Consider the following 21,393-nt stretch of genomic DNA (forward strand, 5'->3'; position numbering starts at 1 on the left):
AGGCCTGCGGGTGCCTCGGTGGGAACGGTCCTTGGGCTGGTGTCAAGCGTGGGCTCCAGACCCAGGACGTTCCGGAGCAGGAGATGCAGAGGATCTCGTGTGAGGAGGAAGTCAGTGGCATTAGCCACACCCGTATTTCTTTGTGAGCACAAAAACATATTCCAGAGCCAGACCCTGAGTTCCACGGTGTTTGGAGCCCTGCCCAAGGGCCTGGGCCGGTGTTGTGTGGAGGAGGAAGGGCCTGGCCAGGGCGGACGCAGACTAGGCCAGCCTTGGCTGGAGCCTGGTTCTGTTGTTGACCGCTGGGGTCACTCTGGGTGAAAACTGGTCCACCCTCCTGGGCACTCAGTGCTGTGCTTCAGATCCACCGTGGAGAACAGTCCAGAGTCCTTTCCCAGCCTGCAGGGCCCTGTGTGATCCATCCTCCCCGCTCCTCGCTGACCTCATCCTGTGCCACCATCCCCTCCCTGTGCTTCAGCCCTGTTGACCATTGCGGCTCCTTAACCAGGTTGACTTCACCCTCCACCTCAGAATCTTTGCTTGGAATGCTCTTGCAGCCTCTGGGCGTGACCCTCTCCTTGCCTCCCCTGCAGCTGTCTGCTTGGAGGGGCCTGGCCCAACCACTCACCTGGAAGGGTCGTAGCTCTCCGCACACTTCAAAACAATCACATCTCCTTTTTGCCGATCACGAATTTTATCTGTCCCCTCCCTGAGAACGGAAGTTCCTCAATTCGTGGGCCTTGTTCACTTCTATTTCCCCAACACCAGCAGTGAACACTAAATATTTGTTAGCTAAATGAATTAGCCTAACACCACCGGTAATGTGGTACGCTGACGGAGGCACATCATGGTGGGATTCTTCCCAGAAATGCACGCCTTGGCCAGAAGCACCAGAAAACATCAGACAAACTCAGTTTGAGAGACGTTCTCCAAAATAGCTGGCACACACTTTTCAGAAGTGTCACAAGTTGTGACAGATGAGGGAGAACTTGCAGCTGTCACAGATTGGAGGAAACTGAGGGGACGCAGCTGCCAAATACAGCGTGGGGGCCTGCGTTGGACCCTGGACCAGAAAAACTGGTGAAATCCCAATTGTGATTTACTTAATAATATTGTTCCAAAGTTAATTTCATGTTTTGAGATTTGTTTTCTGTGGTGTCCTAGGGTTCTGTTGATCTTCCCTCAACTTCAGAGCATTTGGGACCTTAAAACAAAAAAGCGTGACTTCTTAGAGGTATTAGAATTATTCTTATAATGCATTATTGTTCCCGTACTATTCAAAGAACTGGGCTTTGTCACGTTGAGCTGGTACCTGCCATGTCACAGTGATGTGTGGGGTTCAGTGGAATAAGGCTTTTTTTTTTTTTTTTTTTAATGTTTATTTATTTTTGACACAGAGAGAGAGAGACAGAGCATGAGCGGGGGAGGGGCAGAGAGAGAGGGAGACACAGAATGAGAAGCAGGCTCCAGGCTCCAAGCTGTCAGCGCAGAGCCCGACACGGGCCTCAAACTCACCGCGAGATCATGACCTGAGCCGAAGTGAGACACTCAGCCGACTGAGCCACCCAGGCGCCCCAGTGGAACAGGGCTTTTAATTGTTGTTGACATTTACCTTCTATAGGAAATACGTTTTATATCGTAACCTAGCCTGTAATGTTTAAAAGCATAATACAACAGTGCTTTCCTTTATTATGGGCAGTGCAAACAGGCATTTTCTATTCTGTTGTAATCTAATTTTTTTTTGATGCTGGTTGCAATCCACTAAATTGATTTTTCAACCCACTAATCGGTTATAACATACAGTTGATAAACGCTGCTCTGGAGGGTTAAAGCATGAACCATACTAGCAGGTCCTATTTGGTGGGGGGGAGGGGGGCGGGGAGCACATAGTACATGCCAGGCACAGTGGTGAACACGGTCTTCTTTGATCTTAACCACATTTTGCATATCAGGTCACCGGATGTCAGAGAGGGCATCACCAAGCCCAGGTCACACAGCAAGTAAGGGCAGAACCAGGATTCCCGTCTCGGTCAGCCTGACATGTGTGAATGTACTTTGGGTCTTGGAACATTTCCCCTGTGTATCTGCCATTAGGCCTTGCTCAAGATTGTTCCCAGAGGAGGCATCAATAGATACATGAGTGAGGGAATCAAATGTCAAGCTGATATGGAAAGAAATTCCAAAACAGTCTAGTCTCTTCACTATTATTCTAAGCCAGTGCAGAGGGTTCCCAAACTTGGCCAGTGATTTGATTTTTTTTTTTCTTTTTAAATTTTTAATTCACTTTTAAATTGAGACATAGCATGGCTCACTGTAAAATGCTCTCATCTTAAGCATACAGCTCAGTGGCTCTTTGCATACATACACCCACAGGGCCACCCCCAGATCGGGACACAGAACCTTACCAGTACCTCCAAAGGCTCCCTTGGGCCCCTTCCCAGCCAGTGCCCCTGCCGAGGGGGGGGTCCTTCTCCTGACTTCCCTCATCACTGGTTAGTTTTGCCTCTTCCCCATGGCTCGTAAATGGAATTATATATGAAACGTGGGGGTCTTTCATTCAGCGTGACATCTGTGAGATTGTGGGACTCACCCACAGGTGAGTAATACATTTTTTTCTGTATTGTAGTGTCTGATTCTTTTTGGTACTTTCAGTCTTCTTAACCATTTTTCATCGAATATTTTAGACACATAGCATAGAGATTAATCCACCCCCCCCCCACACCCCTGTAAGGAGCAAACTTAGGCCCCCATGTTCCTCTTCTCCAGCTCTCACATTTCCAACTTGATGTATCCCTACCACCACCCTAGTATGACTGCTTTCCTAAGTGTGTATTAATCCTTCCTGTGTGTGTCAGGAGATTTTACTGCCTGTGTATGAATTCTTAATGGGTCCTTAAATTGAGAGAGAGAGAGAGAGAGAGCATGCACGCTTTTTTCATTGCTGAGCCAGACAAATTTTTTTTAATATTCCAAGTCTTTCTCGAATTCAGAACCTCAGCTCTGTGCTATTGAGGTCAGGAGAGTTGGAGCAGAGTCCAGAAGGAAAGGCCAGTTGGGGAGAAGCAGGAAGAGAGCAGAGGAGTTAAGAGTCCTGGGGGGGGGGTGGGAAGTGGGTATGCAGGGAAGACGCTTCCACCCGTGTGAAGCAGCTGTAACTTGGGGGTCCCTGCAGCCCCTGTCTGTGTCTCCTCTTGGACCTGTGAGGGAGCCCACGTGCCCCTCTTTCTGACCTGATTTCTGGGCCCGCTGGTGCCACGCCTGCCAAGGCAGCTAGCTAGCTCTCAGAGGGACTTGGAGGGGAGAACAAGGTTCTCCTTTGGGAGGAAGCAAATACTTGTGGCCTTTTGTACGTCACCCCCTGTGGCCAGTGATGGGTAAGGTAGTGAGCACTCAGTCTCAGGGCCAGGCACGACCCTAAGTAAGCACTTCCCGCATTCTAACACATGGCCCCTCTTAGAGCAACCCCATGAGATGGGCGCTGTTTGACTGAATCCCCCAAGCCCTCTGCCGGAAGTGGTAAAGCTGGGACTCACCGCCAGAAAGGCCGGCTCCAGCCCACCATGACCTATATACTCTCCAGCCTCGCTTCTGGTAGAGGGCAGAAGGTGCGCGGACCGTCCCTTCCAGGCGCTCACCTCCTCCTCTGACTACACGTTCGTTGCGGAGTTTTCTTTGACTTTAGCTGCGGCAGGCAGGGATTGGCTTCGTTTGGCCCATGTCGTATCTCAGGGGCCCAGCCCAGCATCCAGAACAGAGTAGATGCTAGTGATGTCTGTGGGATAGATGCCGAATGAGTGAATGGGCAACAGTGCAGTTGCAGAGTGGTGGGAAACCAGCCACAAGGAGGCCTTTGAGTGGAGCCTCTGCAGACTCCGGGCTTGACTCCGAGCTGTGGGGAGTCCAGAAGTCACGGGTTTGAGTTCCAGCTCTGAGGCTCCCTCACAGCGGCCTTAACCCTCCTCATCTGGAAAGTGGGGATCCTGACAGTCCCTCCCTCCTGGGGTCACTGGCACTGCGCGGTCAGGGTGTGACACCTCACTGCCTATTCTGGCCACAGGTAGGGGGCAATGGGCCTCCCAGGTGGGCAGGTTCTGTTTGGGTAAAAGGCCAAGATGGTCTCATGGGAGGACGCTAGCGTTCTTGCTCAGGCCCACCAGTTCCACGGAATCTGCTGGTGGGCACGTGTGAGCTTTTTGATTGATGTTGTCCCGTGAGTTTTCCCTGTGTCCCTGGTTCCACCTCTTAGAGGCCACAGGAACAGCCGCCAGCTGGCCTTGGCTGCTGCCTCTGTGTTTCAGCCCTCTGCTGTCATCTGACGCTAAGAAGATGGCCAGCCAGGCCTTGGCCGGCTGCGGAGGCGTGACTGCCCCTGATCCTGGCTGACATCCTCTGGGTGCCAGCTAGGCAGGACAGCTCTCATTTTTCTTTGTACTCACTCAGCTTTGTAGACACCCCTCCTGGCCCTGATAACCGACCAGCAGGCTTTCGTCCCCAACCTCAGATGCACCCGCTGTTTACCTTCTCTGCGTTGTGGACTCAGCAGGGCTGTCCATAGCAGATACCGAGGACCTCTCCCTCATAGCTGGGAACTGACCTTTCGTGGGTGCCTCTTGGGCGCCAGGGGCTCTTTTCTGCATTCTGCTTACTGATCTCCTAGCACTAGGAGGGGGGTTGCAATCCCCACCCCACCTCCACCTTACGGATGAGTAAACTGAGGCTCAGAGAGGTCTAGCCAGTTGCCTAAGCACAGTCAGGATTTGAACCCCAGCCCGTGTGAGTCCAAAGCCTGGCCTGTCTCCACTTCCTTCCATGCTCCTCTGCAGAGAAGGCAAAAGGGTAATAGACCCGTGAGCGCTAGAGGCAGTCACAGTGCCAGCGATGATGATAATTGCAGCTAACATCTGTCACGTGCTTGCTCCGTGCTGTGAACTGTAATCAATGCCCTGCATGCGCTTCCACATGCAGCCCTTACTCCTGTGAGGCAGGCAGTATTTTCATCCCCATTTTACAAATGACAGACACTGGGGGTTCAGAGAACAGTTTGTCCAGAGGCATACAGCTAATGTAGGAGGCAGTAGTGCCCCTGGCCCTGCATAATCCACACCTTGGGGACTGAAAAACCAGGTACACTGTGACATCCAGACACTGAGATTAGATTACTCAGTGCTAGAAAGAGATGAGCTACCAAGCCATGAAAAGGCACGGAGGAGCCTTAAGCGCATATCACGTGAAGGAAGCCAGTCTGAAAAGGCCACATGCTGTATAACTCCAACTGTATGCCATTCCGGGAAAGGTAAAAATATTCTGGAGACAGTAAAAAGATGAGTGTCCGGGGGGCGGGGGGGGAGGGTGGGGGTGGGAGGAGGAACGAATGGGCAGAACCCAGGATTTTCAGGGCACCGAAACTATTTTATATGAGACTGTAATGATGGATACATGCTATTCTACATTTGTCCAAACCCTACATTTGTCCACACCGAGAGTGAGCCCGAATGTGGAGACTGCGGGCACTGGGAGGTCATGATGTGTCAATGCAGGTTCACCCGTCGTGACCAGTGTCCCAGTCTGGTGGGGGCTGCTGACGGTGGGGGAGCCTGCGTGTGTGGGGAGCAGGGGTTATATGAGAAATCTCTACCTTCCTCTCAGTTTTGCTATGAAATCTGAAACTGCTCTAATAGCCTTTTCAAAAGGCAGGCAAGTACACAAGGCACTTGTTAATGCTTGAGCTGCCGCCAGCCTCTCCCCTGACCTGTGTTCTTCCCACTTCCCCGAGCAGTGATACAAAGGGGGGGCGGGGTGGCTGCAGGATGTGGGGGCTTCCCTGGATAGATTGCCTGGGGGCTAGTCTCTTCCAGGCGTTCTTCCAGGCCTGCGTTCAGGTGTGGTTTGAAATCCAATTCAGGAGCGTGCACCGCATGGGGAGCCAGAGGGAGGTAATGGTGCAGTCGGGTGACCAGGGGAAGCAAAGGGATGGCAGGCATGCCACTGGGCTCTGCTAGGAGACGGGCCGCTGCTCCGTCCCATCTGGGGAGAAGGAAGGAGAAGGTAAGGGGAGGTGATAACCACATACTTCGGTCCCTACTCCCTGGGACAGCATGTGCTCAGAGGAGGCTGGCCAGGGCATTGCAAAATTCAGGCGAGGTTGGATCAATGGCTTTTGGAAAAGTACATTTTGCTCAAGAGCCAAGTAGAACTGAAGGCTCTGCCACCAGCACACTGAAGTCAGGAGTCCTGACTCACACGGAGAGGGAGGGAGGAGAGCTGGAGGCAGGCTGCAGCCCTCCAGTGGGCCCAGGCTCCCTCGGGTGCCAGGCCCCTCGGCCAGCTCAAGGCCCTCACCCGGGACCGTGTGTGTGCCACGGGCAGCGTCCTCAAATGGCTGCGTCAGGGCTCAGACCCCATTCATGGTTTAGAAAAGCTTTTGTCTCTAAGAAGCCATGGGTAAAATGAATCACTGTAAAAATCTAATTTTCTTATTGACTTGCATTGTCGGTTTAAAGATGACTTCTCTCAAAGATGAGTCTTTGGTAGATAAAAGTTGCCAAAGCCCATAGATTTGGGGCATCTGGGTGTTGTGGAAAGAGCTCTGTTGGGACTCACAGGTAGTTCTCACATGTGACATTAGGCAGTTGAGCGTAGCTTCCTGGGCCTCGGTCTTTCTGCCTTTAAAATGGATCTGGACTAAATTAGCCTTGCCAAATACCCAGGAAGCATGTCACTGGTGACCCTGTTGCCTTGGTAGACTTTGCTGATCCATCTCAGCCTTCACAGCTGGACAGCCTGGAATTGATCCCAGAGACGAACCTTCTTGGCCACGCGGGGACTCCGTGATCTCAAAGTTCTCTTCTGGCTCTAGAACATTTAGATATCTTTGCCCTCTGCTATCTTTATAGTTGTACTGCCTATTCTGACACAAAAACTCAAGATTTAAGACGAAGTTCATAAATTTGATGGTATCCAGGCCAAATATGAGCTACATAAGTATTTTAATTTGCATATTGTTTGACTTTAAAAAAGATGATCTTTTTTAAATTGGTGATTTCAAATAGGACCCAAGATTTCTGTTTCTTCCTGATTTTTAGCCACTCTAGGCCTCCTTGTTTTAGCCAAGAGCCAAGCTTGGTTCTTTCTGCTCCTTTCATTTTTTAAAATTATTATTTTTTTTTAATGTTTTATTTATTAAAATTTTTTTTCATGTTTATTTATTTTTGAGAGAGAGAGAGAGGAGGAGGGGCAGAGAGAGAGGGAGACATAGAATTCGAAACAGGCTCCAGGCTCTGAGCTGTCAGCACAGAGCCTGATGCGGGGCTTGAACTCACGAATGGTGAGATCATGACCTGAGCCTAAGTCAGATACTCACCTACTGAGCCACCCAGGCGCCCCCTGGTTTATTTATTTTTGAGAGAGGAAGAGAGAGAGAGAGAGAGAGAGAGAGAGAGACAGACAGATAGACATAGAATCCAAAGCAGGCTCCAGGCTCTGAGCTGTCAGCAAAGAGCCCAATGTGGGGCTCGAACCCACAAACCTTGAAATCATGACCTAAACCGAAATCGGATGCTTAACCGACTGAGCCACCCAGATGCCTCTCCTTTTATTTTTTGTAGTTTCAAGTTTTTATTTAAATTCATTATTTAACATACAGTGTCAGGGCACCTGGGTGGCTTAGTCAGTTAAGCATCCAGCTCTTGATTTCAGCTCAGGCCATGATCTCATGGTTCCCGGGATCGAGCCCTATGCCAGGCTTTGCCCTGACCGTGCGGAGCCTGCCTGGGATTCTCTCTCTCCCTCTCTCTGCCCCTCCCCCACATACACTCTCAGGATGTTTCCTGGAATCTTTTTCAGAGGGAAAAGGCATTTTCTGTCTATGAGTAGTCACTCCCTAGTAAATTGGATTTACATTTTTATCTTCCCATGTGGGCTTTCCTTAAAGACTTAGATAAGCCGTGGACTATTGAGGAAAGCAAGGGTGAGGCAGATATTGGAAATCTGGGGGTGGGAAGGACATCCCCTTCCCATCCCACTCTCACCGCCCCCCCCCCCTGCCTCTTGTAGACCCCCTCTATGAAGTCCTATTGCTGGTGGGTGGTTAGGAAGCCAGTGGCTCCCGAAGGGGACTCACCTGCACATCTCAGGTGAGCTCTTGGCCCAGGAAAGACCCAGTTTCTGCAGCCCAGTGGGCCTCTTGTTACTTAAAGATGAGGCTCCCCACTTAAGATTTCAGTGCTAGACACTAGGGACCCCAAGAGACTAAGGACAGTTCCCGCACTGCAGGAATCCACAACTTCTAGGGGAAAACACAAATAGTATTAATGAGACAGAGTGCGCTGTGCTGTTCATTCATGATTGTGGTCCACACATGTTTAGTAACAACACATCATGTGCCGGATGGTGACAGAGAGAAGCTCAGGGACTGTGCGCAGCCCAGAAGGTGGAGCCTCAGCCAGCCTGTGGCTAATCAGAGATGGATTCTCAAAGAAAGGGATGTGTGAACTGAGTTTTAAAGAATTACTGGGACTTCTGCCCTTTCCTGCCCCTCAGCTCTACCAGGCTCCTTACTGTATTCCAGGAACCTTCCAAGTATGCTTCCTGCCTCAGGGCCTTTACACTTGCTATCCCTTCTGCCTGGAATGTTCTTCCCTGAATAGCTGTGTGGCTGCTCTCCCACTTGATTTAGATGTGCATTTGCGTGTCACCTTATCAAATGGGGCTTCTCTGAGAGCTATCCCCCTGCTCCTGTCTAAAACAACACCTATAGTATATGCTGTCTCCTAGTTTGGTTTATTTTTCTTCATGACACTCATGGGCACTGACATGTTCATTCACTGTTTGTCTCTTTTACTAGGATGTAAACTAGGTGAAGGCAGGGAGTTTTGTGTCTGACCACTGTTGTATTCCTAGCACCTAGAACAGTGTTTGGTCCACAGTAAGTACTCATTCATGACAGAAAGAATGAGCTGGTGGAGGAGGAGTGAGAAGGGGTGACGCAGACAGAGGGTGCAGTGCATGTAAATAAACAGAGCTGGGAAAGAATGGGCCTTGCTGGAACAAAGAGTGTTGGTGGGGACACGAGGTGCGTGGGAGGGAGGGCAGGTAATAGACGGGGACTGGCCAGCCCAAGACGGTTCTCCTAAAGACCCTCCCTGGCTTTATTTTTTCATTTGTAACCTGTTTATTATGGAACGACTGAAAAATACTGAGACGTGTCCAAATGAGAATGGTCACCAAGGAGAACACTTTGATCCCTGGGATTGTTGAAAAATTCACCTTTTAATTGGTCAGCCAGATCTCGTTTTCTAAAACACTCTGCTGCTTCCCAGCCTGGCACAGTAACTTCGTGTTCAGGTCGATGATGGTGCAAATCCCAGCTTTGCCATATGCTGATTGAGTGACCTTGGGCTTCTGGAGCCATGAACCTTAGCAGAAGCTGTTGCTCTCCCTGAGGCACCCTTCTGCCCTTTTCTTCCAGCCTCATTTCTGCTTATCTTTCCAGGTTCAGGGTCTCAGCCTGAGAGTCTGCGACTCTACACAGTCTTTTCTGAGTCTCAGTTTCCTTCTCTGTAAAAAACAGCTGAACCTAGTTTTTGTGTCTTGGACGGTTTGGACTCATGAGCCAAGAGGCGGGCGTAATAAATACTCTCTTTCCTCTTTCCATGACATCAGATCCACCTCAGCTATGGCTTTATTATACTTTCATTGACCGGCCAACCTCTTAAAATCTTGATCCTCTCTTAGGGCTTTTATCCCCAGGCCTCACCAGAACTCAGCCCTCACTTCTTAAGGTAGCGAAGAATGTTGTTCAAAAGGTGGTCTCATAGCAGAGAGCAAAATTGAGTCCCCCGGGCGGGTGCAGGTGGAGGTCAGGTGACATTTGGGCTCTCCCCAAAGGGTGCACCTTCCACAGCTGTCTTGGCACGGCTGTCTTTCTCCCAAATACTTTCCTCCTAAACTTAAAAACACCGGCATCAGTAGTTTCTTCCTTTTAAATCTCTGCTGAAGGCCATGCCCTGGCTGGGAGCCGCAGGGATGAGAACCCAATCCCCGGAATAGCTCCTGCCGCTCAGCATTTAAATGCCATCTGTATTTTTATCCGATGATGGGTCATTTCTGAAAAACCCCCACTCATGTTCTGCCCCTCTAAGAATACATTTCCATTTATAGCTTCCACACTTGGGATGATGTTGTGTCCTGGTGTGGGGCCGGCGGCTGCGTCCTGTTTCCAGTGATTTGGAAACACTTTGGGGGCCCTTGCCGTCCCCTGGCCTGTGCTCCCTGTGGCCTTGACGGTGGGAAGCTGGACTCCTAGCCAGGCCCCGGCTGCCTGATGTCCCGAGGCTCTGACACCAGGCCTTTCCTCTTTCTGTGCGAGCGTGGACTCACTGACTTGTCACAGCGCATGGGAGGCAAGTGAGGGTGAGGAGCCCCCCGTCCAGCTGTGCTCTGCCAGAGCCTCGGGGCGGCGTCACACCACAGTTCCAAACCTCCCTTTCTCACTCACCAAGTGCCCACCGCACCCACAGCAGGTGCCAGGCTGCGGGCAGGCACAGGAGGGCAGTGGTGAGCGTGGACAGCCAAGGGGCCCAGGGGCTAGTGCAGAGCTTTTAGGAGCCTCTGGGTGAGGCTGACCAGGGTTCCAGACTGACTCTGCCTCTTGCTGGTTGTATGAGCTTAGGCAGGTGGCTCGGCTTCTCTGAGCCTCAGTTTACACATTTGTCGATGGCATCTCGTGAGTGGTAGGAAGAATTCAGGGGGATAGAGTAGGTCAAGTGTCCTCAGTAATGCTTGGCTCACAGGGTAAGGAGCCCAGGAAATGCCAGTCCCTTTTCTCATCCCTCTGTTGACCTGGGGTCCTTAGGAAATACATTTGAAGTTGGAGATAAACACACAGCTGATACCTTAGCAACTCTAGCATGCACCCGCATCTCCTGAAGGGCACTTTTTCCACAAATGCCTGCCATCCTCACCCCATCCTGGTTTCATTCATTCTACAGTGGGACCCTGGAATCTGCATATTTGATCGGCCACCTGGCAGATTCTGAGGCAGTGGTGCAAGGACCACACTTGGAGAAAAGCTGCTTCCTTCATCCATGCCACAAGTATTTCTATAGATCTCCTTTGTGCCAGGCACTTTTCTAGGCTCTGGAGATAGAGTGGAACTCAAAGGCAGACATAGTCCCTGCTCTCCTGTAACTTATATTCTAAAGGCGGGATCAGGCAATGAACAAATGCACATAAGACAACATAAATTCAGGCAGTGATCTTAAGTGCTACACAGAAAAAGACAGTAGAGTAAGGAGGTCGAAAGAGGCGTTTTAGTTAGTGGCCAGGACAGGCCTGTCTAAAGAGGTGATGTTTGAATATAGGTGTAAATGAAGTGAGGCAGCAAGCATGCAGATTATCTGAGGGAACAATGTTCCAGAGACAGAGAACAGCAAGGGCAAAGGGCCTGAGATGGGAGCAAGCTTGCTTGACTGTTCAAGGAACAGATTGCATTGGGATTTAGAGCTCTTAGGCTGATGCTCCCTCCCTGCTGGGCGTGAGCTTTGTTCTCCTGACGAGTCCAGGTAACAGGTGAAGGGCACTGTCCAGCCCAGTGAGGCCACTCCCTTTTTTCTGATAGACCATCTAAAACACTCCTTGAGAATTTCTTCATCCTCTTCCCGATTAGCCAGTTTGACACTGCTGCTCCTCGCTGTGGCCCCTGCAGCCGGCACAGCATACCTCACGACTTCTCAGGTGTTTGGGAGCCCCCGGAGGACACTGATGGTGACTTGGAAAGAGTCAGGAGGGCTTGTCTCTTAACACAAAATGCTGCTGCCCTTTCTCTCTTACTTTAACTATTTGAAGCTGCATGAGTTTGGATTCCACAATCCCTGAGGTTCCTTCTGGGACCCAAAGAACAGGTTTTGTGTGAGCAGCTGTTGCGTTTTCTTCTGGACATATCAAGTATGGGGGGGGCAGGGAGGACACCCCAGGGAGTGAGGAAGCTCCTTGGGCATTACTGTATGAACTCTTTGAGGAGAGGGACCACATCCACATCTGTCTTGTTGACTTTCTCCCATCTCTCTGGAACTTGGCGTGGGAAATTAAGGCATGGATGAGTTGGCTGTGGGACCTAAAAGAGAAGAGGCCTGAACACAGACCCCTGTGGGCACACCTGGATATCAGGGATAGCAGAAGGAAAAGGAGCAGACAGAGAGGATGCCGGAGAGTGAGAATGCCATGGTACTTTAGGCAGCCAGGAGAGATCCAGGAAGGAAGGGGCAGTTAACAGGTTCAGAGCAGGGGCAGTACTGAGGAGAGCCAATGGCATCTGGCCCTTAGTGACTCTTGGGTGGTCTTACATAGCACAGGAAGAGAGAGTGGTGTGTGTGTGTGTGGGGGGGGGTGCTGATGTCAGAGGCCAGACTGCTGTGAGATAAGGGAGATAAGGATTACATGGAAGGTGAGATGTGAGGTTGTTCTAGGCCAGTTATTAAGAAGTATGCCGTGTACTTCCAATTGCATTGCATTGAGAGGTACAGAATAACTGGTTGTCTTCTCTTTGAGATACTAAGGTTAATCATTGGGTTCCAGGGGCTGTAGCCACTATTATTTTTATTTTAGCCACTATAATTATCTATTACTAAGTTTCGGATCATTGCTAAGATCCAGTGTTTTATCTAAGGGCACACAATGATGATTTTTCTACTTCTATTAGTCTTTCTGCATTGTTCTTTGAAATTATTCTGTAAAACAAACTTCACCTTCATCATCTATTTGGTTACCTAGAAATGCATTTGTGTACCAAAAAAAAAAAAAAAAAAAGTCGGAATAAGTACTTTCTATCTGCTAGTTTTCAGAATAAGGAGTTGGTGGCCTAGTAACTTCAAAGGTGTCCAAAGAAGCTTTTGTTGTGTTTTGTTTTTTGAAGTGTCGTTATACACTCACAGATTGTTTGATGTGTTTTAGCCATTACCATTTTTTTTTTCCAACGTTTTTTTTTTTTTTTTTTTTTTTAATTTATTTTTATTTTTATTTTTGGGACAGAGAGAGACATAGCATGAACGGGGGAGGGCCAGAGAGAGAGGGAGACACAGAATCGGAAACAGGCTCCAGGCTCTGAGCCATCAGCCCAGAGCCTGACGCGGGGCTCGAACTCACGGACCGCGAGATCGTGACCTGGCTGAAGTCGGACGCTTAACCGACTGCGCCACCCAGGCGCCCCAGCCATTACCATTTTTTAACAGCTTTATTTAGGTATAATTGACATACAGCAAACTTCACATACCTAAGGTGGACAGTTTGAGGAATTTAACATGTATCCACCCATGAAACCATCATCACGGTCAACATAGTGAACCTAAAGTTTCCTTGTGCCCACCTCTTCCTTCGTCCCCAGGCAACTGGTGGCCTGCTGTCACTCTAGATTAGTTTGTACTTGTCTAAAATTTTATAGCTTCCAAAAGAAACAACAGGTGTAACCAAAATGGTTACTCTTACCATTCTTAGGCGATGCATAAAAAATATTACATATTTAGGGATACATGTGACAAAAGAAGTTCAAGACCCGTATACCGAGCACCCCGTTAAACACTGATGAGAATTTTATATAGATGGAATCATACCACATGTACCCTAGTTTGTGTTTCATGCAGTACAGTTGTTTTGAGAATCATCCATGTTGTTGCTCACGTTAATACTTCATTGCTTTTTATTGCTGGGTAATAGTCCATTGTGCGGATATGCCATAATTTACCTATCTTTCTGCCTGTTGATGGACGTTGTGGCTCTTACAAATTAAATCTGTGGCTATAACATCACAAATATGAAGATGTAAGCAAGGATATAAATCATTTTTTGTCACTATCCACGCCCCCCCCCACAAACATATGCTTAAAATTTAACAGAAGCAGTGTTCCACCGTTTGCTTTTTTCTTTTGATGTAAAGAGACCTTCCTCATTCCCCTTTACAGCTGGATCATCCTCCACTTGGTCTATAGTTCATTAACCGGTCCCCTTGGATGGACATTTGGATGGTACCCAGTTGTCTGCTATTACAGCTGTGCTGTGGTGAATAGCCTGCACATATGTCATTTTGTATTTTCATCTGGAATTTGCTGAGTGCCATTAATGGGCCAGGCCGTGCACGATCCACAGATTGTGGAACAAATCTGGCTCGACTAGGTCCAGTCAGAGTAGAGGACCCTGCAGCCATATTGGGGCTGTGCCAGGAATGTATATGTCCACAGAGTCTGGGAAGGTGGGGCAGGCTGTGTCAGGGGGTGCCTTTTAGAAGCTCTTCTTCCTCTTTGGCCAGACTTAGTGGCTTCTGTGGGAAGGAAGAGAGGGGGAAGACCAGGACTTTGTGGTCAGAGAGGGTATTCTGGGATGAGAAAGGTCACAGTGGAGGCATTTGGAGCTGGGAGAACAGCCTATAGATAGAGACCTCCACACAGGCACCGAGATTTGGGGAGAGAGCCTCAGGGGATGGGCTGGAGAGGGAGAACTGTTCACGTGGAAGTGCTTTGTGCAGAGGGTCATCCCCCAGACCTCCACTCCTTCAGCCCCCAGCCTGTCTGCGTGCTTCAGGCAGGCCTGTGGCACAGCGGTTAGAGCATATGTCCTGAAGCTAGATGGCAGGCGTCGAGTCCTGCATCTTGGGCAAGTGAAATGGGAAGAATGATGGAATCTACTACACAGGGACTTGAGTTAATGAACGCAAACTCTGAGTCCACGACTGGGTGCACAATGGTCCCTCACAAAGGGGACAGCCACAGAGTAGCTGTGATGGCCATGATTCACCCTCTAAGCTCTTCTATCTGGGCTGGAGAGGGAGACAGATTTTTTTCCCCTTCCTTCTGACAGAGGAAGGATTGGTGTGGGCTCTTATTAGCAGTTTGAACGTCAAGGACAGGATTCAGGGGGCTGTGAGAGTGATTCTAGGGTTCAAGAGAACTGGTGCTTGTAGGGTTCTTTCCCTGCCCGTGCTTGGCTCTGACACATTCATTTACCTCTGTGTGCCCTCCAGCATGCACACGCGTGTGCGTAGGCGTGCGCGTGCACCCTCCCCCCCCCCACACACACCACACCAGTGGTTCTCAGTAAGGTGGAAGAAATGAATAAGTGAACAAGCAAGCACACTTTTCACCTAACTCCCTGGTATTTGGCACTGAAGCCTCTTGACAGGCTGGTGGGCAGGGGTGACCAGGCCACAGCACCAACTAAAAGCCTTGCTGGCTATTTTTGGGACCAGTGACCCACCACTTCCAATGACTTGCTCCTCAATGGCGTCTAATTTCATTAAGCCTTGGAAACAGTGACATCACGAGCGCCTGCCTGCCTGGTAGCCGCCCACATATGGCGAACCACAGAGTGATCTGAGATTCGTCTCCAAGAGCAAGGGAGAAGTGAGGTCCCAAGCAGCAAAAGTTAAAATAGCAAAGCTGAGGCATTCTGCTATGAAAAGAAATTACAGAAGAAATCCATTAGTCAGAGATTTCCAGCGGCAATTTCCTTGCTTGGGAGCAGAGGAAGACGTATGCGTGTTTATTTTGGGTGAGGTTATGCGGCCATTCCTCACTCAGTAGGCTAGATGCAGCCTGTAGAGTAGTTTCTGTTAAGTAAATCCTATATTCTCATCAACTCCTCGTACCAATGTTGATGTATGTTTGATCTTAAGGTAAGATGTGTTAGAGGCGCAGATTCAGCGCGTTTTATTAAAATAGTGACCCTTGGACTTACTCGACTGTCACGGTAAGCCACAAGTCTAGGTGGACCTCGTTGTTTCTCTGTGGGTTCCTTTGCCCAGGTCTCTCCAAGTGAGCTCTTCTTTCTCAGGCACAGAGCACAAAGGAGAGGGAAAGACTGCTTAATCCAGATCGCTGGTCTCCGTGGGGGCAATCGAGGCCGTGGCCATGACTTCACCCAGCGGGAGCAGAGGCAACTGGCTGCCTTTCAGACAGAACACAGACTCAGTGGGAAAATGAGCTTCCCACATGTGAAGTTTTGGTCTCGTACAACATGGTTTCTCTACTTCAGTTCTCTGGACATTTGGGGCCAGTAATCCTTTGTTGTGGGGGGGGGGGTGGATTTTTACTGTGCATTGCAGGATTGTCGGATGCATTGGCACCCCTGGCCTTAACCTGCTAGGTTCCAGTAACACCCCCAGTCCCCCGTGCGACAACCAAAAATATCTCCAGACATTGCCAGATGTCTCCTGGGGGGCCAAAATTGCCCCTGGTTGGGAACTGCTAGCATATGAGAGATAACAAGGATTTCATCAGCTTTTTATTGGCTTGTTTCTGATTTAAATATTCTGTGTCTAATTCACCTCGAACTGAACAAGTCACTCTTCTTTTTTTTTTTTTTTTAACGTTTATTTATTTTTGAGACAGAGAGAGACAGAGCATGAACGGGGGAGGGGCAGAGAGAGAGAGAGACACAGAATCTGAAACAGGCTCCAGGCTCTGAGCTGTTAGCACAGAGCCCGACGCGGGGCTCGAACTCACGGACCGTGAGATCATGACCTGAGCCGAAGTCGGACGCTTCACCGACCAAGCCACCCAGGCGCCCCAAGTCACTCTTCTTAAAGCTTCCGTTTTCTCATCTGTAAAATGATTGGGTTGGACGTAGTGATCTTAGAGAACCTTCTAGACCTGACAGTGGAAGGTTTTGAAGGCAGGAGGCCCCTGTGGGGTCTCTGTGTTTGTATCCTGTCCCAGCAACGATAAACCTCTTGCCAGCCTAGCTCCAGTCACTACTGCCATTGTCCTGGCACTTGGCATTGGATCAGTCTTCCTTAAGTCCAATTGATGGTTCTCTTACTTTAATTTAAGTCCACTTTGCCCCCACCCCCACCCCGCTTTGAAGTGAAGATTTCTCAATATCCAGTACAAGGAACCCCTGAGGACTCAGCTTCTCCACTGTCCATTTCAGCTTAATCTTGTTTTTAAGACCAGCCAGTGGATCTTATCTTTGTGCAGATTCATTCATTGACTCATTCATTCAGGTCAGTTCTCCAGGGGCCTGGATCGGGCAGGGCTGGGCAACAAGGAGGCCCAGCTCCTGCCTCAAGAAAATCATACTCTGGTGGGAGGGCAGGAAAAGAGCATTTTTTTGCTTGACAGTGATGAAGAATCCATAGTTTAGCTTTCTCTGTTTGAGGCTAATCAATTCTAGTTCTTTAACCTTTTTTCCTAAGCATTTTCCACTGACATGGTCTCAGTTTTGGCCCCACATGGTTGGAAAAAAAAAAAAAAACAGCAAGAACGTAAATTAGGCCTGGATTCAGAGTCCTGCTGTGGCACTTCACAGGTGTGTGAGCTTAGCCAAACCACCAGCCTCTGTGAGCCTCATCTGTAAAATGGGCTAAAAATCCCTAACTTGAAGGCTGGTCAAGAGAATTAAATGAGAACATGCCAGCCAAAGGCATAGCATGAGCTGAGCACACACCAGATATGCACTAGGCACCCCTTCCCCCTCTTCCACACCCTCTACCCTTTCCTCCATATTCTCTTGACAGTGGGTGGCCACAGCTAATCACATCACCACATCACCGCAGTGAGGGACTGACTAATGTAAACCAGAGAGGACGACGGCTCACTTCCCTGTCTGTCACATGCCTGGGTTCTCACCAGTCTTCCTGTGGCCCATTTCTTAGTGACATTCACTGCTGACTCACTTGGCTTGTGGTCAGCTCTGAACCCAGGGTCTTTTTCAGCTCTCCCTTTACCCCACCACCACTCCACAGCTTAGATTGATGGCATGGGAATGGGATAATCATTAGAGAACATTCTGTTTAGGTGGCCCTTCTCAAGGAGTCAAAAGCATTACTAGATTGGCACCTCCATGAGGGCAGGGGCCATGTCTACCTTGACCACTTCCATTTTCCCATATCTAGAATACTGCCAGTAAGTACTTAGTAAATATCTGTTGAGTGAATTAATGTATTTTGAGCTGGTCCCTGTCTTTTAGGAGATTCTCACCTGCTCTGGGCAGCATCTGTGGAAAAGTAAGCAAAACTCTGAGACTAATTTACCAGTAAGTGACCTCTATACTGGTTCCCACAAGTATAGGGCAGTGGAAGGGCCATGGCCTATGACTCAGACTTGGGTTTGAATCCCAGCTCTACTAGTCACGGGCTTGGTGACTTTGAGCAAGTTGCTTATAGCTTAGCCTTGGTTTTCTCTCTGAAAAATTGGGATATCAGTGTCTGCCAGGGTTATTGTAAGAATTACATGTAAATATGTATATGTAAAAGTGCCCAGGCTGGCAGTGATCTTGGTTTCACATCAGTGACTCTTTCTAGAGCACCTCTTTCCTTTGATCACTATTGCTTCCTGTAGTTTGGTCCAAGTCTACCCTCCTCTCTTAGACCTTTGTTCATTCAACCCTCCCCTCGCCATTCTCACTCCCAACAAAGATGTATTCTTGACACCCAGCACACTCAGTAAACATTTGTTAAGCCAGCACCTCAAAATCAGAAGCCTAGAGGGACCAGGTATGTATAAAGAAAGCAGGCTGTGTGGGATTTTTATGTGAAATCTCCCCCTTACAATTTTTTTTTATAATTCTATTAAATTTTAAAGAGCCTTTTTAACTTTTTATCTTGCCATAATTTCTGGCTTACAAAAAAATTTGCAAAACTAATGCAAAGACTTCCCATAAGCCCTTTACTGAAACTTCCCTAAATATTACTATGTTACATAACCAAAATACCATTATCAAAACCAGGAAAATAACACTATACCGTAGTATTAACTAATACATGGCTCTTATTCAAATCCCAACCATTGTCCCCCTGATGTCCTTTCTCTCGTCTGGGACATCCTGCATGATTCAGTTGTCATGTCTCTTTAGTCTCCTCCAATCTCTGAAAGTTCTTTAGCCTTTTACTTGTCTGAATGACCTTGATACCTTTGACAAGTACTGGCCAGTCATTTTATAGCATGAACCCTCCGGTTGGATTTGTGTGTGGCTTTCTCATGATTCATTTGAGGTTGTGCATTTTGAGCAAGTTTCCCACACAAGTGTAATGGTGTGCCTTCCCCAATATCTCAGACCAGGAGGCACATGATATGTCTCCTTATTGGTGACACTCACTTTGGTCACTTGGTCAAGATGGTGTCAAGTTTCTCAACTGTAACGTTACTCTCTTTCCCTTTGTAATTAGTAAGGATTTTGTGGGGTGGTATTTGAAGGTATATAAATATCCTGTTTCTCATCAAATTTTGGGTTCATTCATTTCTCTTTTTTTTAATATAATTTATTGTCAAGTTGGCTTCCATACAACACCCAGTGCTCATCCCAACAAGTGCCCTCCTCAATGCCCATCACCCACTTTCCCCTCTCCCCCACCCCCCATCACCCTCAGTTCTCTGTATTTAAGAGTCTCCTGTGGTTTGCCTTCCTCCCTCTCTGTAACTATTTTTCCCTCTTCCCCTCCCCCATGGTCTTCTGTTAAGTTTCTCAAGATCCACAAAGGAGTGAAAACATATGGTATCTGTCCTTCTCTGACTGACTTATCTCACTTAGCATAACACCCTCCACTTCCATCCACGTCGCTGCAAACGGCATTGACAAATATGGAAGCTTCACGAATTTGCGTGTCGTCCTTGCGGGGAGCCGTGCTGATCTCTGTACCGTTCCAGTTTTAGTACATGTGCTGCCGGAGCGAGCACTATTCATTTCTTTATATAGATCCACGGCTTCCTATTTTATCCAACGGGTTATAACCTATTACTGTGATTTTTGATTTTAGTGCTCACATCGTCCTTTCTTTGGCCAGTGACCCCACCCTTCTTTGAACACTGTCTTGCTTTCTGACATAAGAAGGTGTTCCAAGTTCATCTTGGATTTTCCTCACGTAGCCCTGGAATCAGCCATTTCTGCAAGTAGAGAGGGCGATTTAGAAGCCAACATTTGAGTACCTGATGTGCTGTTTGCTATCTGGCTGTCACGGTTCCCGGACCCTCCCTGTGGAATGAGCCAGGAAATGCATGCGAATAGGATGTGTATTTCTGTATTGGTGGATGTTGAAAATCATGAATCCACAGCGAAACCTCCACTTCCACTCTAGCAGCACAGAGTTTATTCTACTTTTCCCTCCATATAGACCTCCCTTTCCCAGCAGTGAGCCCCAGGCGTCCATTATCCTCACTGTATTTACATATTTGATTACTGTCCCCCACCCCCATGTGTCAGTCTCCCATCTCTGCCCTCTTCACCCTTATCAGATTCTGACATTCTGCCCTCAGCTGCCCCCACCTCCTCACCCCGAGTGACCTCTGACTTCCCATAAAACTCCCAGTTTTGAAGTGGTGGTTGATAAAGTTTTTAAACTGTGAGGCCCAGTTTCTGCCTGTGGGCCCTGGATGGCGACCTGGTATTAACTGGACAGGGAAGGTGGATTGTAAGCCCCTCCCACCTCTCTGGTGCCTGTCATTCCATGCCGTCCCAGTGCCTCGTGCAAGGGGACTCTGCGCTCTATCACGCCAGGTTCGGTCATCATCCCGTCCCAGGGTCACGGGCAGGTGAACTAACTCCACGCTCCAGCACGCCAGGTCTGGTCGTCTTTCTTGGCCCCTGTTTTTGCTGTTCTCACTACGTGGACTGCTTTATGCCTCTTCCTACCCTGCCTCCCATCCTCCTGCTCTGTTCAGACATCACCTGCTGCCGGAAGCTTCATGGACCACCCCATGGACCGCTTTCTGGGTCCCCCTAGCACCTTCAGCAAACCTTATGAAGGAACACCATTGTACCCTCCTTCCATTTCCTTCTGTGTCTTTATTGCTAAACTGTAGGCACACAAGGCCAAGGGCTGAGTCTTATACCTGTGTCCTAGTGCCTAAGAGAGGACTTAGCATGTAGTAGGTGCTCGTAGATGTTAGTCAGCCAAACATTAACAATAGTAACGGGGAAAAAAAAAAAAAGAATAGTGCCTGCAAATAAATATTCATATAGTACTTCCTGGGTGCCAGGCACAGTTCTAAGTGCTTTCTATGCACTAAGTCACTTGGCCTTAACCGCTATGCTACGAGATCGTATCGTTGCCCCATTTTACAGCCAGGGGAACTGAGGCTCAGAGAAGTTACGTGAGTGACATGCCCAAGTTTGAACAGTGGTGGAGTCACGTTTGAGCCCACTTGGGCTAATTCCACAGTACATACATGCCTCTTATCTCTTACATGCCCCTCGTGGTTAAAGGGGTCAGCATTTTCCAAATAAGGGAGATGAGTAGGTATGGAGAACTGAGTCACGTGGACCCCTCCCGCTCAACCACACTCCCAGCCCTGGTTTCTAGTGCCCCTTAAGGGCCCAAGAACGGAAGACTGGTAGCTGAGCAGGCCGGAGAGAAAGTGTTACCTTTTAACTTGGCAGCCCACAGGAATATCCTCTCCCCTGACGTGTTAGGGA

General features: G+C 48.8%; 1 protein-coding gene and 1 non-coding gene across 2 annotated transcripts in view; one reads left to right on the forward strand and one right to left on the reverse strand.

The window, feature by feature from the left end:
* ERGIC1 (endoplasmic reticulum-golgi intermediate compartment 1) overlaps window positions 1-21,393 on the forward strand; it is a 101,497-nt gene that overhangs the window by 24,894 nt on the left and 55,210 nt on the right. The window lies entirely within an intron of this gene.
* Window positions 19,556-19,658, reverse strand: LOC131489723 (U6 spliceosomal RNA). The gene has a single exon (XR_009250695.1). It is a non-coding gene; the product is annotated as a U6 spliceosomal RNA (small nuclear RNA).

This window comes from Neofelis nebulosa, chromosome 1 (genome assembly GCF_028018385.1).
Source record: "Neofelis nebulosa isolate mNeoNeb1 chromosome 1, mNeoNeb1.pri, whole genome shotgun sequence".
In the NCBI taxonomy this organism is placed as follows: domain Eukaryota; kingdom Metazoa; phylum Chordata; class Mammalia; order Carnivora; family Felidae; genus Neofelis; species Neofelis nebulosa.